Source organism: Lissotriton vulgaris, chromosome 11, assembly GCF_964263255.1.
Source record: "Lissotriton vulgaris chromosome 11, aLisVul1.2, whole genome shotgun sequence".
NCBI classification, from domain to species: Eukaryota; Metazoa; Chordata; class Amphibia; order Caudata; family Salamandridae; genus Lissotriton; species Lissotriton vulgaris.
The window spans coordinates 312,132,170-312,149,427 of record NC_141699.1 but is presented as its reverse complement, the minus strand read 5'-3'; positions in this window follow the sequence as shown (position 1 = coordinate 312,149,427).

Genomic DNA, 17,258 nt, shown 5'->3' with positions numbered 1-17,258 from the left:
GATGCCCAGTAGGGGCTATCTCACAGGGAAAAGCCGGGACGGGTTCCCAAGGCAAGCACTTAGAGACCCCTGAGTGATAAGCGCTATATAAATCCAATATACAATACAATACAATACAATAGACTAAACATTCCGGCCCGCTGGAAAATGTTTGTGAGTACCCATGCTCTAGTATAACCAGACAACCATGGCAGCTGCAGTTTAAAGCTGCAATCTGACTTGTAAGAATAAATCCTTCTGATAGGAGAAAACCATCCCATTTTAGTAGGTCCCCCATGTAGGCCTTGCAGCCACAAGGCAGGGTGTTTGGTTTTTAAAGGTAAGACATGTAGACATTAAACAATGGTTCTTTCCTACATGCCCCCATATTCAAAACACAAATATAGGGGCGTGTGGTCTGGCCATGCTGGAAGATGGCCGCCTGATTGAGAGGCTCCGTCGAGGGACGGACACCTCACGAGCCTCCTGCCGTCACCTGGCCGCCTGGATCCTGCCTTTCAAGATCCGGCGCAGGCGGAGTGCTTGCTGAGCCCAGCGGTGGTTTTTTGGTGTCCAGCGACGCTGCTCTCCCTCTTTTCCAGCATGACGACGAGGAGCGTGCCTGTTCTGGAGCGCGCACCGTGATCCGAGCGTTGCTGAAGCTGCGCCTCTCCTCAGGGTATGCCACGTCTCCATCAACTCTAGGGCCGTGCTTCATCACATTCTAGGCCACGCCCCCTCAGACGACGAGGCTGCGCTCCTCAGCCTACGGACCACACGCTAAACCTAACATTGTGCATTTCCTAATACATGGCGCCTTCCTTCAAACATATTTTCCAGTGGATTTCTCTGCAGACTAACAAAAGACTTCCTTGAACATTCTCTCCACACAACGATTTTCACCACTTGGAGGGCATTTGCAGTAAGTTATACAGGATTTTCTGGTTTACCTATAGTAATTCTGGATTCTTCACTGCGCTATGTATTCCTCAATGTGTTGATGACACACGATATACTATTACGTTCATGTGGGTTTAAAATTTCGCAGGCAGGCTCATAAGTACTGTTCCCCATTTTTTCATATTTCAGTCTGCTATATCATTCTGCCTTCAAGAACTTTATGACTTTTATTCACAGTCATTGCTTCTTGTGGCTTTAAGCTCATGTTATTTTGTGAGGTATTTCTGAGTGAATAATATTTCAACTCTCTCTTATGCTACCTCCTATTTTGAGAAACGCTTTGTCTACAGATTCAATGTGCCCTTTCTCAATATGTACAACTACTTTCTGACCGTTACATTGCTCATTTATTGCTGTACCCACTTACGGTGTTTACATGTTTTATTTCTGAGGTAGTTCTGGCATTCATTGTATGCTGTTCATATTGATCATTTACTGAATGTACGCATTTTATTACCTCCTTGTTATTTGATGCATCCCTGGTTTCATCATTGCCTCATATTCCTGTATCCCCTCTATTCGCTACTGTAGACCGACACTACAACGGTGTGCAGACATGTCTAATAATAGGAATGGTGGTCGGGGGCCTAAACAAGCACTTTTCACTGAAGTGGTTAAACAACCTTCTACTTCGACAGGTAAAGGCAATGGCTCTGCTGTCTCCTCTCTTACTAACACGCAGCAAAGAGACAAGTCTAGATTGCCTCTTAAGACGCCTTCTGATGCTGATTGAAGGCCTATAGTAGTGTTTGTTGTTCATCATATTGTTGCTGCCTGCTGCGCTCACTGCGCCTTCAATGCATGGCATAATTTGGCTCCTTCTACTTCGTGTTCTTATATGTTGCTTCATGCTCTATTGTTATTTTCTACTCGCTACTAATATGTGATTTTCAGATTTGAAGTTATTGCATCACTTTCAAGTTTTGCTTCTTCTGTATTGTACAATACTTATCTCTCCCACATTATTATTGCTCTTCTTGCTTAGAGTGTCTTTCGTCATTTTCTTTTGTTTCTCTTCTGTTGCATAACTTTCTGGGTTTTTTCCTCCTCTTCTTCTACCTACTATTTATCTACCTCCTTTTATGTGATATTGTTGGCTTGGTTCCCCCGTGTACATCTTCTTTCGTACTCCCCTCACTCTATTTGTCATACTCTCTTTTGCGGTATATCATGTTTTTATTTAGTCTTTTTCTTCTTCTAAAATTTCTTGCTTTAGTTCAATTCTACTGTCGGGTTTTCTTTTTGTGGTGTGATCATTTTGGTTCTCTGTTTTGAATTGTGACCTATGTCTCCTTGTTCTTCTATGTTTATACACTGGATATTTGGTATCCTCACAGTATTTTGCTGATTGCAGACTTTTCTCCAAGTTGTTCCCTCTCCGATGGCGATTCTTTTTCCAATGCATTTTTTTTCTCTCTCTATGATGTTGTGCTTGTTGTTACACATGACATTCTGTATTTTCTTCATTGGACATTCCGCTTTGGGTAGTCTCATGTATTTTTTCACATGAGTTCTGATATTTTCTTCTGCTCCCACTCCTATGCATTATCATTTATACTTTCTATTTCCTTTCTACTCTTCTTTCTATGGTTATGGATTTCTCATCCTCTCATTTACCTTTCATATTTATTTCACTCTATCTTCCACACCTCTTCTATTATATACTATGTTTTCTTTTACTTCATCCTCCCTGCTCTCATTACTCTTCTTTTGTATGGTTCTTATATCATATTTCTAATAATTCTTTCTACTTTATTGGTTTTGATGCTATACATTGCTACATCTTTCTTCCACTTTTTCTCTTCTATATCTTGTCTTCCATTTACTCCATCCTCCTTGCTTTTATTTACTCTCCTCATGTTCTTCTCATGTAATATTTAGGTTGTAGGGGGGGGGGGTTTATTGATGTCTTTATTATTTTTCTCATTATATTTCGTGACAGTCCCCTGGAGGGGATGAAGAGGAGTTGATTCCGATTTTGATTATGTTATTTTGTTCTATTGTGCTTTATATATCTCATGTTACCATTTATCCTCTAGATCCCTACTCTTCTTTGCTCGAAGGGGGTCCGGTCTCCCTTGGCGTTGCTCTAAGTGCACCCAGACCCGCTGTTTACAGTCCAGGTTGCTTTTCTCTTCTACTTTCCTATCCACTTTTCTTTTTCCTTCTCTCCTTCTTCATTTCCCTAATTACTTTTTCTAACCTCTATACTTCTTTGTTTTTTTTCCCAGAGTAGCATTTCTATACTTTTTTGTCTCTGCTTCTCCTCACTTCTTGTTTACTTAATCATATTCTCATGCCTTCTACCCATCCGTTGTCTGTGATTTCTTGGAATGTTCATGGCCTCACCCATTACATAAAACGTAAGAAAGTTCTTTCCTATTTACATTCTAAGCATGTGGACGTTGCTCTCTTACAGGAGACTCATTTGGACGATATTGAGTCCAGTAATTTAATTTAAAAGAATTTATAAAGCGCACGTATGCCATGCGGCTTCATGGCGCTGATGAACACTAATACCAGAAACAGGGGAACAAGAGGATTTTAGGCTGGGAAAGCTTTCAGGAAGAGAAAGGTCTTGAGTGATTTTCGAAACTCCATATAGGAGGCAGCTGAGCGTAAGGCCAGCGGGAGGGAATTCCAGAAGGAGGGGGCCAGGACAGAGAATTTCAGGCCCCCCATCCGGCTCTTCTTAAAACGGGGGACTGTCAGGAGGCACATAGAGGAGGGGCGGAGCTCCCTAGTGGGCTGATAAGCTTGAATTGCCGAGGAAATATAGGCAGGTGCCGTTGCCGCTCGGGCTTGAAAGGTAGTACAACCTAGTTTGAATAAAGCCCGCTCCTTAATCGGCAGCCAGTGAAGGGTCTTCAGTAAAGGTGAAGAGTGGTGAAATTTGGGCAACCCAAAAATCAGTCGGGCCACCTGGTTCTGAACTGACTGAAGGCGTTGGAGGGCATAGGCGGGGGCACCGTTATACACGATGTTCCCATAGTCTAGCCGAGAAAGAACCATCGCCATCAGAATCAGTTTAAGGGCAGGAACAGAAAAGAAACAGGAGATTTTCCGAATGGTTCGGAGCATAAAAAAGCAGGAAGACACAACAGAACTGATCTGGGAGTGGAGGGTAAGTTGATGATTGATGGTAATACCAAGGGTTTTAACAGAAGGGGAGGGTGAGGGGGGGAGACCTAGAGACGGAGGCCAGAAGATGGGGGACCAGGGACTGCCACTGCCGACAGGTCAAAACAAACTCAGTTTTATCCGGGTTGAGTTTCAGATGGTTGTGATTCATCCAATCCCAGATAAATAGCATGACCGACTGAAAGGAGTGAACACCGGATTGGGAAGGGGAAAGGTTAAAGATCAGCTGGAGGTCATCGGCGTAATTGTACACCGAGACCTCCATCTGTTGCAGGGCAAGCACGAGGGGGAGGATGTACAAATTAAATAGTAAGGGAGAGAGGGAGGACCCTTGGGGAACGCCACACCGAACTTCTCGCGGAGAAGCTGAAAAGTCGGCTAGGTGAACAGCCTGAGTGCGGCCGTTGAGGAAGGAACTAATCCAGGCCAAAGTTGAGCCCCCCATACCCGCCCTGACACGAGATAATAAGATGGAGTGATCGACGGTGTCAAAGGGGGCGGATAGGTCGAGGAGGACAAGGGCCTGGGGGTGTTCGTATCTAGTCCTTCCCTCTGCTGGTCCATGACTGAAATGACCACCTTCTCGGTCGAGTGTCGGGGACGGAAGCCAGACTGGCAGGGAGCAAGGTAGCCGCTGTCCTCCACGAAGGAGCTCAGTGTCTGGGTGACATGAGTCTCAAGGACCTTACCCAAAAAAGGGAGGAGCGAGATCATGCGGTAATTAGCAGTGAAAGCAGGGTCAGCCCCTGTTTTTTTCAGAATAGGGATGATAGCGGCTGCCTTGTGAAGAGCAGGCACTGTGCCTTGACATAGGGACTCGTTCAGAAAAGTCAGAGGTGGCAAGTAAGAGTCAGAGAAAAATTTTCGCAGGACATGAGCCGGGCAGACGTCGGCTGGGGATCCTGACTTAACACGAGCCAGGAGGGGAAGTAAAGACTCCTTGGTTAAAGGGGGTATGGTGTTGATTATCGACCTGTTAAACGGGGGCTGGGGATCAGAGAAAGAGGGGGGAGGGGGAGGGATATTGGAGTTTATCAGAGCGACCTTGTCAATGAAGTAGTTATTGAGTGAATCACACAACAACTGAGAAGGAGGAATTTTAGGAGATGTCCTGTCGGAGGAGGCCAGCTCGCGCACTGTGGCGAAGATTTCCCTAGGCTGGCTCTCAGCAGCAAGGATTTTCTCTGAAAAGTAGTCAGTCTTGGCCTGTAGGATGGCATTTTTATATTCCTTAGATACAGTTTTGTAGCGGGCTTTGCGGGAGGGGCAGTAGTCAAGCCTCCAGGCGCGCTCCGCTTGGCGCACCTCCATTTTTTTAGTCTTAAGGAGGGGGGAGAACAATTTATTTGCCTCATGAGAGCGTCTAACAGTGACACGTCTCAGAGGGGCTTCTTGATCACAAGCTCTCGAGAGCCAGCCATTAAGCATGGCTACTTGGGACAATGAAGGGACGCCTGTGAGGTCAGGGCAGGAGGATGACAACGTAGCACAAAGAGCGGAAATGTCTACCTTGCTCCAGTTCCTAGCCCAGGAATTTCTCGGGGAAAAGGATGTCTTTGCCAAGTTAAGGTCTAGGTGAAAAGAGATCAAAAAGTGGTCAGACCACACACAGGGAGTAACAATAGGCGTGGTAATAGGGATGTTTAGCGTCCAGATTTGGTCCAGAGTGTGGCCACGGGAGTGGGTAGGGGAGTGGACGTGGGACACAAAATTAAGACTAAAAAGGAGCTGAGAGAAATCTCTTGATGGAGCGTCTTCCGCCTGGTCACCAGGCCAGAAGTTGAAGTCCCCTAGAACTAAAACAGCTGTATTATTGACCACTAGGGTGGCCAATAAGTCCTGAAGAGCAGGAATAAACCCAGGATTGGGTTGGGGGGGACGGTAAACTAAGACATATGTAACGGGGACCTGAGAGGAAGCCGAACGTACCACTAGGCAGTCGGCGGTAGGTAAGGGAGACAAAGGAAGAAACTGAAAGTGAAGTCCAGTACGGAAGATCAAGGCCACTCCACCCCCCGTCTTCCTCTCCGGCCGGTCGGCCTGAAGGATCGAGTAGGAGGCGGGGAGGGCTGCCAGCACGTTGGGCAGGGAATCTGGTCTGTACCAGGTTTCTGTTAAAAACATAAGGTCAGGTTTATGAAGATCCAAGAAACTAAAAAGCTCTGTCTGATGCTTGACTGCAGACCTAGTGTTTAGCAGAAAAGCCGAAGTTGTGGGGACAGGCGTGTGGTTGGGAAGGGAGGGAGGGGGAGCCAATGAAGGCAGCAGAGGTACTGGGAGGCGGGTGGAGGGCTTGGCTCGAGCCAGCCCAAGCTCCGTGATGCGAGTAAGGGTAGGAAAGGGAAGGACCCAGGAATCCTGATATGAACAAAGTTGGGAGGCCGAATAAAACAGAAGAGGGGCATGGAGGAGTGCCCCTGGCCCCGGCCGGCCGCGAACGGGCGCAGACGGGCTTAACTTAGGCGCAACTTCGGCGCGCCTTCGTCGCGCCCACTGCGCTCGTCCGCTGCAAGTCCGCATGGGGCGGTCCTTATGTGGGGAGAGGTAGCTGCCCTTCCCGAGATGGTGGACTGCAGCCCCGTCAGCCCTCCGAAGACCGGCCCAGTGCCGGAGCGGGGCTAGGGGTGCAGCCAACTGGAGCAAGGGGGAAGCAGCAGGTAAGCCCGGTCAGGGAACAAAGTGCAAAAAAAAAAAGTCAAAGTGAATGTTTTAAAATTGGTCCAGATGAAAGCGCTGCCGCAGCGTCCACCCCCCCTCAGCCACCGGGGATTAGTGTTGCTGCGCAGGCGCCTTGAGCAAGCCTTTGGAAGGCCCCGCAGATGCGGTGACTCGAGCGCTGACCCGGGATGGCTGCCCTTCCCAAGATGGTGGACTGCAGCCCCGTCAGCCCTCCGAAGACTCAGCAGGGACTGGGTTGGTAAAGTCATACATAGTTCAGTCTCTAAACCTGATCCCGCCAATCCTAATCCTATTCCTAAATGCGGATTAGCCATCCTTTTTCGGAAATCACTTCCATTTACAATTCTAAAGTCATGGTCTGACCCGGAAGGTCGGTATGTATTTGTTAAACCGAAGCTTAGCAATTCCTTCATTTGTCTTGGTTCTGTATACGCTCTGCTAGGCCCCAAAAAGCTATTTTTTCTTCAACTTAATCGTCTTCTTACGGAAATAAATGCTTCTCAACTTCTCATCGGTGGTGATTGGAATTTGGCACCGGATCCTGCTCTTGACAGAACAGGCTGCATTGACACTATCAACGCTTTGGACAGAGCCATCTTCTGTGACATCCTTGCTGACAATGGTCTTGTTGACCATTGGAGACTAAGTCACCCGCAGGATAAAGAGTACACTTTTTTTCTTCTACTCACGGTACGTTTTTGCGCCTTGATTATTTTCTTCTTTTGCAACATTCAGTCCGATTGGTTACTGATTCCCAGATTTTAGAAGCAGCTATATCTGATCACTTCCCTGTTCTTTTATCTCTAGACTTGGGTCTTATGAGTCCGGGGCGCAAATCGTGGCGTTTGAATATCAACCAATATTAAACGCCAGCGGGTAAACTTCTTCTGCAATCTCACTTCCATAATTATCTTCTCAATAATGCAGATTCGGTTTCCTCTAAAAGAATGGTCTGGGCAGCTGCTAAGGCAACCATCAGAGGTCAACTTATGTGGGCCGCAGCTCTTTATAATAAACAGAATGCTGCCAAACAACTTGATCAAGAAAAGGATATTCGTTGACTCTCTCAACTATATATTTCGAAACTGACTCTCCAAAATCGTAAGTTATTGGAACAAGCACCCATGTCCCTTAATACTCTTTTTACTTTTAAGGCGGAATATGCCTTACAAAAGATGAAAGGTCATCATTATGAACAAGGGGTGAAGGCTGGTCGATTATTTGCTGTGCAGCTGCATCAAAGAGAGGCCGCAATGGTGATTCCAGCGATCAAATCAAGTGGTGGTGCTATCCTTACTCGGCCACAAGAGATAGTTCAGGAGTTTTCCTCATTTTATAGATGTCTCTACTCCCCAGGAACTCAGGTAGATGCTCTAGCGATGTCTAAATTCCTAGATGAAGTACACCTTCCACGACTCTCCGATGATGGCAGAGCTCTACTTGACGGACCTATCACGATGGATGACATTTCTTCAGCTGTATCTGCCTTACCGTACTATAAAGCTCCGGGGGATTATAGTTTTCCTCCTGATTTTTTTTAATGGACTGGTCAGAGCATGATTGATACTCTTCATGTTCCCTTTGTAGAAGCCGTGGAGGAGTCTTCTCTTGGTTCTATCTCTAACAAAGCCAATATAGCGGTTTTGCCTAAACCTGGCAAAGATCCTCTATTGTTTTATGTTATGTTATGTTATTTTTATACTTCTATAGCGCACGGCAACTCCACGGAGTATCCCGGCGCTTTATCGAAGGAAACCCAACCGAAGAAGGGAGAACATAACACTGAGAGGACGTGCAGACACAGGAAGCAAAATCAAATTTAAGGGAAAAGCCATGTCTTAAGGGCCTTTCGGAAGGACAGAAGGCTAGAGGTCTGTCTCAAAGAGATTGGGAGGTCATTCCAAGCATGAGGAGCTAAGTAGCGAAAAGACCGTCCTCATGCTCTAGCACGCTTGATAATGGGAACACTCATTTTTGATAGGGACGAAGATCTGAGAGATCTGGGGGGGTTATACCAAGACAATCGTTTGGAAATATATTTGGGGCCTATGCCATGTAGGGCCTTGAAGGTCGTGGTCAAAGTTTTAAACAGGATCCTTTTAGCAATAGGAAGCCAGTGTAGTGTTGAGAGAAGATCAGTGGCTCTGGCTTTTCTAGGAAGGTAGTTATCGTCTTATATCTCTCTTAAATTCTGATGTTAAGATTCTTGCTAGCATTCTTGCATCACGACTCTGCAAGATTTTACCTTCTTTAATCCATAACTCCCAAGTAGGTTTTGTTCCCGGTCGCTCCTCTCGGAATCATTTGCGTACTCTCTCCCATGCCCTATGGTCAGCTAAGCATCTTGCCGATGATGCCCTCCATCTCTCTTTGGATGCTGAAAAAGCATTTGACCACATCGAAAGGGAATACTTACTTACCGTCATGCAAAGATTTGGATTAGGCGATCAGTTCATAGCTAAAGTACGACTACTTAATGATAGCCCATCTCCTCAACTTAACTGTGGTGTTTTTCTTTCTACTCCATTTCCTATCCGACGGGGTACCCGTCAGGGTTGTCCACTCTCCCCTCTTCTTTTCCTTTTGGCTATGGAACCTCTGGGTGCTGCAATTCGTCAATCGGCTGCTGTGGTGGGCATTCCTCTTCCAATTGGTCATTCCAAAATGTATTTATATGCGGATGATATTCTTCTCACACTTACTGATCTTCCCCGCTCTCTACCTGCTCTCCTCCGTGTCATTGATAATTTTTCTTCTTTCTCTGGGTATAAGATAAACTGGGACAAGAGCGAAGCATTACCTATGTCCATTGATACTACAAAGGATGTAATCTCTGGTTTTCCATTACATTGGCAACCTTCTAGTCTTAAATACTTAGGTATGTATTGTATGTTCCCGCCCCACGAACCCTGCCGCCCCACCGCAGCCGATTAGGCGCTGCCGGGGACTAGAGCGGTAACCACCATCAGGTGAGGAGCAGGCGAGCGGCACAGTGCTCGGCCCCTCCCACCTCTTTTTACTTAAAAACGCCCAGCTGCAGCACGTGCACCGATCGTCAGTGTGCATGCAATGTTGAGGTCTTGAGGCGGAAGCCGGGACCAGGGTGCGAGTGAGCTATTGAATTGCTGATAACTTGGTTTTTAAACTTTGAATTTGCTTGCTTTTAAAAGATTGAATTTTTAAAAGTGTAAGAGAAAGTGTTAATGTTAACGCTCACATTGGGCATTTACCTTCTTCCTCTGTTCCCGCCCCACGAACCCTGTCGCCCCACCGCAGCCGATTAGGCGCTGCCGGGGACTAGAGCGGTAACCACCATCAGGTGAGGAGCAGGCGAGCGGCACAGTGCTCGGCCCCTCCCACCTCTGTTTACTTAAAAACGCCCAGCTGCAGCGCGTGCACCGATCGTCAGTGTGCATGCAATGTTGAGGTCTTGAGGCGGAAGCCGGGACCAGGGTGCGAGTGAGCTATTGAATTGCTGATAACTTGGTTTTTAAACTTTGAATTTGCTTGCTTTTAAAAGATTGAATTTTTAAAAGTGTAAGAGAAAGTGTTAATGTTAACGCTCACGTTGGGCATTTACCTTCTTCCTCTGTTCCCGCCCCACGAACCCTGCCGCCCCACCGCAGCCGATTAGGCGCTGCCGGGGACTAGAGCGGTAACCACCATCAGGTGAGGAGCAGGCGAGCGGCACAGTGCTCGGCCCCTCCATCCTCTACGGCTATTAATGAACCACCTTCCCAGGAAGCGCAGTGGACGTGCGCAGCGGGCGCGTCAACGGCGCGCCGAAGATGCACCTAAGACAAGCCCGTCTGTGCCCATCCGCGACCTGCCAGGACCAGGGGCAGACCATGCTGTTCGTCCTATTCTCTATTCCAGGTCCGACCTCATGGGTTATAGAAACAATGCACAGGGCCTATTACCGAGGAAGACTCTCAACCGGCTCTGCAAATCTGGTATTTTGATTCAGGGCTGCCATTTGACTCCACGCCAATAAACACATACAGAGGGACCCACTTACCCCATCGCTCACCATTCTCTATTTAAACACACGCTCCCTTGTCAAACATCAGTTGGATATTTTCCTTCTGTTGGATACGGAGAAACCGGACATTCTCCTACTCACAGAGGCGTGGTTAACTCCCAACTCCGCCCCTGATATAATAGCGGCGCTCCCACCTAACTATTATATTATCCATGCAGACCGTACCACCGGGAAAGGGGGGGGGGAGTTGTGGCCATCATCCGCTCTAACCTGATTGTTACCTCCCTCACTTGCCTCTCACTGGAAAATACAGACAATCTAGTGCTGAAAATCACTACCTCCCACTCGACGATAGCATGCGTCCTATTGTATAGACCCCCTACCCTGATGCCATCATTCCCTATGACCCTGAGTGACCAACTTTCTAACTTAGCACTCGAACATCCTAGGATTTTCCTAGTAGGAGATTTAAACTACTGGTATAGAGATCCTCTGGAGGGCCCTCAATCGGCTGAATTGACTGACCTTCTGTCCAACCTAAACTTCACTCAATTAGTGTCCTCCCCTACCCACTGCAAGGGCCACATCTTAGATCAGGTTGGTCCAATACCACCTGCATAACTGTCCTGACCACTCTACCATGCCTCTGGACAGACCACTTACTTCTTCAATTTAAATTATGTATCACCCCCGCCACAATTACCGCACCAGGCGCGGGCGGGTCAGCTAGGAACTGGAATGCAATGGATAAAACTGCCTTCCTAGAGTCATTAGCCAATACCATCCCCCCTTCCCAGAACGAGATCAATTCCTCAGTATCCATGCTTACCAGCTGGCTACAAACGGCCAGCGATCTTCATGCCCCTTTTAAAAAAGTCAGATTAGCACGATGTGCCGACGCCAATAGATGGTTCTCCTCTGATCTAAAAGCGAGGAAACTGGCCCTACGGCAGTTAGGACGCCACTGGCGCCGCGACTACAATCCTGAGCTAAAAAGGATTTATACTAAGGCTAGGAAGGAGTACATGACCGCCATTTCTGCTGCAAAGGCGGATTATTTTTCATCCCGAATCTTTGAATACTCAAACAAATCTAAGGACGTCTTCTCCATTCTCAATGAGCTCACAAACCTAGACACTGTCCGCCCCAAGATAATTCCCACCCAGCCTCTCTGTGATTCACTCAATGTTTATTTTACTGACAAAATATTGGATATCAAAGCCAGTATTCCCCAACCAGTGTCCCCTCTCACCTCCGGCATGACAATTAAGCCTAACCACAATACCCTCAGTAGCTTCTCACCTATAACCCAGGACCAATTTCGGGAAGTACTGACAAGAGTAAAATCTGGTGCCCCCTCAGATAGCTGCCCCCCCTTACATCCTGAAAGAGTGTTTCTCGACATACCCAGCCCCTGCCCTTACACTTCTGTACAATTCCTTGACCCTCGGCATAGTCCCCTCAGCGTTTAAAGAGGCCACAGTCATCCCGCTGTTAAAAAAACCCGGAGCAGACCCAGCTTGTAAAGCCAACTTCCGGCCCATCTCCCTATTGCCCTATCTGGCAAAGGTTCTGGAGGCTCACGTGGCTAAATGCCTCTCTAACTTTCTTGAGGAGTCCTCCTGCTTTGACCCCCACCAGGCAGGCTTTCGGCCGGCACACTCCACAGAAGCAGTAGTCACCACAGTCCTGGATACGTTGCGAGACTGCGCTGACAGACGCTCTCCACAGGCCCTGGTGCTCCTGGATCTATCTGCCGCTTTTGACACGGTCGACCATAACATCCTGGTCGACCGTGTCGAACAGGCTGGCATCCGGGACCTAGCGGCCTGCTGGCTGAGGTTCTTTTTGATAAACCTCACTCAAACACTACGTCTTGGAGATCTAGTGGTGCCAAACAATCCATCACTTGCGGAGTGCCACAGGGCTCTTCCCTGTCACCCCACTTATTTAATCTATACATACTTCCCCTGATTCAGACTCTAAGAGACAAACAGGTGAGAGTCTTCAATTATGCTGATGATTTACAACTGTTGTTTACCATCGACAACACTGAAAACTCCATACTGCATTTTCAGTCTACCATGAGATTTATTAAAACATGGATGGACCAAAACCAGCTTAAACTGAACCCGGGAAAACCCGAGTTAGTCCTGACCGGCGACAGCGCCAAGTACTGGGGCCCACACTACTGGCCTTCTGAACTGGGCCAAGCTCCAACACCCTCCTCGTCGGCCAAAGCACTTGGAGTCACCGTGGACTGTGATCTTTCACTGAAAGCACAGGTAGGTCAGGTGGTCTCCAAGTGTTTCTTCCAACTAAAAAAAATCCGGAAGGTTCGTCGTCTACTTACGCCCGAGGCAATCACCCAGGTTGTGATCTCCATGACCTGTCCCATTTGGACTATGCGAATGCCATCTATCTAGGTCTTCCCAACTACCTATCCAAACGCCTCCAGATGGTACATAACCATGCTGTGAGGTTAATCCTGAACTAACCGAGGCGACAGGCAGCTACCCCCCTACTTAGGAAACTGCATTGGCTTCCAGTTACCCAGCGCTGTGCCTTTAAAACCGGATGTATAATATTCAAATCCCTTTACTGCAAAAGCCCCACATTTATTAATCAACTTATCTTCAGATACACTCCATCTCGAAACCTACGCTCACTCCATCTGAGCCTCCTGCAGACCCCTTCTTTCAAACTTAAGCGCGCTGGAGGCCGTAGGTTCGCTACACTTGCCCCCTGCTTGTGGAACTCCTTTCCTCTGGAGATCCGGAATTGTCAAGACCTTCTCTCTTTCCGGAAAGCCTTGAAGACCTGGCTCTTCAGACAAGCATTTCAATAACTCAATTCTCTTCATCTATGTTTATGTTACTGCTGATCGCAGCGCCAAGAAACCAATCGGTGACAGTGCGCTTAATAAATATTTTAATAACATAACATAACGTATACTCCTCAATAGGGGATTGGAAAACGTTGTCACTGACAATTTAACTCCATTAATTGCGCAAATACAAAGAGACTTCGATAAATGGAAGGCCCTAGGTTTATCCCTTTGGGGACGGGTTCAGGCGGTCAAGATGGTCACCCTACCACGTTTTCTCTATGTTCTGGGAATGCTCCCTTTGACCATTTCTTTGGCTACTCTTCGGTCCATTGATTCAAAAATTAAACTTTTTATATGGGGTACAGCTAAACCGCGTCTCACCCTAGCCAAATTAAAGTCCCACCAATTGCAAGGAGGTTTGGGTCTTCCCTCTATCGAGCATTACTCCCTTGCCCTCCATCTTTCCCATCTTTCTTTCTTTTTACCTAAGTCTAAGGACATCCCCCAATGGGTTCCACTTGAACGCCACTTATTGGCTTCTGGCCCTGGTTTGTCCCTTTTATATGGCAAGGGTTCCAGCTCTCTTGGCCCCAAAAATCCTATATTATACGCTATGTATAAGTCTTGGCAAAGAAGTAAGCGTATCCTTAAATCTAACTCGCGGCTTCATTTTAATGCTCCTATGTAGTCTAACTCGGCTATTTGGGTGCGGGGTCGTACTGTGTCCTGGCCTCTGTGGCAGGAGGCTGATATTCAATCCCTGGAACAACTGTTCCATGGTGACAATTTTAAATCCTTTCCCCAACTCGGTGAGGAATTCAATCTCCCGCCCTCACAATCCTATAAATATTCCCATCTTCAACAAGCTATCACGAAACATCTGGGTTTCCCACCTGAGCTGTTGTCCACGTCTCCTATTTTATCTTATTTGAATTTATGGGGAACATTTAAGGGTGTCACCTCTGGCTTTTATAAGACTTTCTTACATCCTCTATTTTCGCAACCCCTTTCGAAAGCTCTTCAATTGAAATGGCCTTTCTGTGACATACTCAGATGCTCAGTGGGATCTCATTTTGGAAGGATTACATAAGGGTGTTCGAGAAGCTCGCCTTAAATTCTGTATTTTTAAAATTCTCTATGAATGGCACTGGTCCCCGGTCAAATTACATTGTGCTAAGTTACTTTCCCATCCTTTGTGCTGGAGATGTGCTGCTACCGGTTGTGATATTAACGCACGTTATCTGTGAGTGCCCTCGTACTAGATCATTTTGACTTTTTGTGCGAAAGACTTTGTCTTCTTCTATGTCATTGCCTTTGCCCTTTACCTCTGCAAATATAATTTTACATGACTTTCGTGGTCTTCCAAAGTTTACTAAACCACAGACTCATCTCCTCCATACTGCTCTAGTCATGGCAAAAATTTGTATATTGCGTCATTGGAAGTCTTCATTATCTTCTTCTCAGGAGGAGTGGTTGGTGGCAATGGTACAAACAGCTTCTTACGAACGTATAATTTATAATCTGCAGGATCAAGCTTCAATTTTTCTTCAAATTTGGTCCCCATTCCTGGAAACCACAGTGGGTAATGTCTCTATATATATATATATATATAGCCTTATGTTTCCATTAAACTTGTGAATAGACTTCAGTGTGATGGTACCTGTTTCTTTGAATGAGGAGAGGGATTGCTGTTATTATATATATATACATATGTATATATATATATATATATATATATATATATATATATATATATATATATATATATATATATATATATATATATATATATATATATTACCTACTGGCGTCTCGCCAGTAGGTATATATAGTTAGGATTAATTCCCTATGGGATTTTTGAAAATTCTATGTCTAATAACTTTGGCGTTTGAGGACGGAATCGGCTGAAATTTTCAGGAAAATGGCACATTTTGTTTCTGAGCAGCCCCTGAAAATTTGGGGGGGTTTCGTCAAGGGGGGCTGAGAAAAAAGGGGGGTCCCAAAACGCGTTTTTCCCATTCATTTTTCTATAGGGCGGTTGGACTCACTTTTAGCTCGAACGGCTGAATGGATTTGCACGAAACTTGGCAAAATTGTAGGGACTGTTAGCCCGATGTGCCTTTGCTAGGTCTCAATATATGTGCTCCAGTAGTTTTTGAGAAATTAACGTTCAAAACAAGATATATATCTGTAACAGCGCTCTGGGCAGCGATCCGGTCCGCTTACTTTTCGCGAAACGGAACTTTGCGCGCAGAAAGCTGATTGGCTCTTTGGTGTCTGTCAACATTCTAAACAGTCCGGAGCGGCCGCCATCTTATCTCTCGGTAGGATCGAGAGAGAAGAAGAGGTGAAAAACGAAGGGGGAATTTATTGAAAGGGGGCAAGGTATACCCCTCTTGACCCCCGAGGAATGTTGTTGGGGTTATTAAAGGGTCGCGTGGGGAAAATAAAAAAAAAATGATTTTTCACGGTAGAAGCGCTTCACGGGCCGCGAACTGGGCCGCAAACTGGTAGCGAAACGGGAATTCGCCATTTTGTGCTTCGTTTTAATTGTTTAGAGACAAAAATTATTGCCGCACATCGGCCACAATGCATGAATATCGCTGAAAAGTCAGCGATACTCATGCATTATCCAGCAAATGCTCTTAGCCATGTTATCCACCTTCCATTGGATAACATGGCTAAAAACTGCTGTGCGTGAGCTTTTTTTTTTTTTTTTGCTGCGTGACGTTTGTTAACGTTCGATTCGATGGAAATCAGGAAGTGTTGACCACCATTTTGTCACTGCGAGTAAATATTGTGTTATAAATGAATCCTTATTGATAAACATTGTCTGCGCCATCTTGCGTTTTTGTCCAATGCCACAATTTTGTCGTGCACGGCAGCCATTTTAGATGCCTTGACTAGGGCCACTCTCTGCACGCCGCCGATCCTCAGCATGGCTCCCCACCCTCGCAAGCATCTTCCCCACGCACTGGTCACCCCCGCTCTCTCTCTCATGCATGGGACATATACTTCCCCCCATCTGCGCTGCTCTTCTCTGAGAATCACACCCTGTGCCCGCCCGACACCTCTCTTTCACCCTATTCACTACCGCACCCTCTGACACTCCTCTTCCTCTGTGTCCGATTGTCCAGGCCGGACCTAGGCTATCACCTAGCCTTGCGGATGTAGTTTATGGCCCCAGCTGTAGAGTATCCAGACATGCCAACCCTCCCGATTCAGGCGTGAGACTACTGATTTCAGTGCTAGTCTTTCGCTTCCCGATTCCTGCAAGGAAAAACCCGGGGGCATATTACCAACAACTAGCGGTAATTTTTGTCTCTAACTTGTTTAGAGACAAAAATTATCGCCGCACTTCGGCGAATTTTATCGCACATAAACCTTGCTATTAGCAAGGTTTATCGCAAATGCGTTAAAAAACGGCCGCAATGCATGAATATCGTTGAAAAGTCAGCGATATTCATGCATTATCCAGCAAATACTTTTAGCCATGTTATCCACTTCCCATTGGATAACATGGCTAAAACTGCTCAGGGCAGGTGTTAGGTTTTGGAGATATTCGCGCTTAGCGTGAATATCTCCAAAAGTTGGTAATAGGAGATAGCGATGGTTAGGGACTGTTTCCAGTCGCTAAAATCTTGTCACGCCCACTTTGCATGTCATTAGTGATAAATATCACTGATA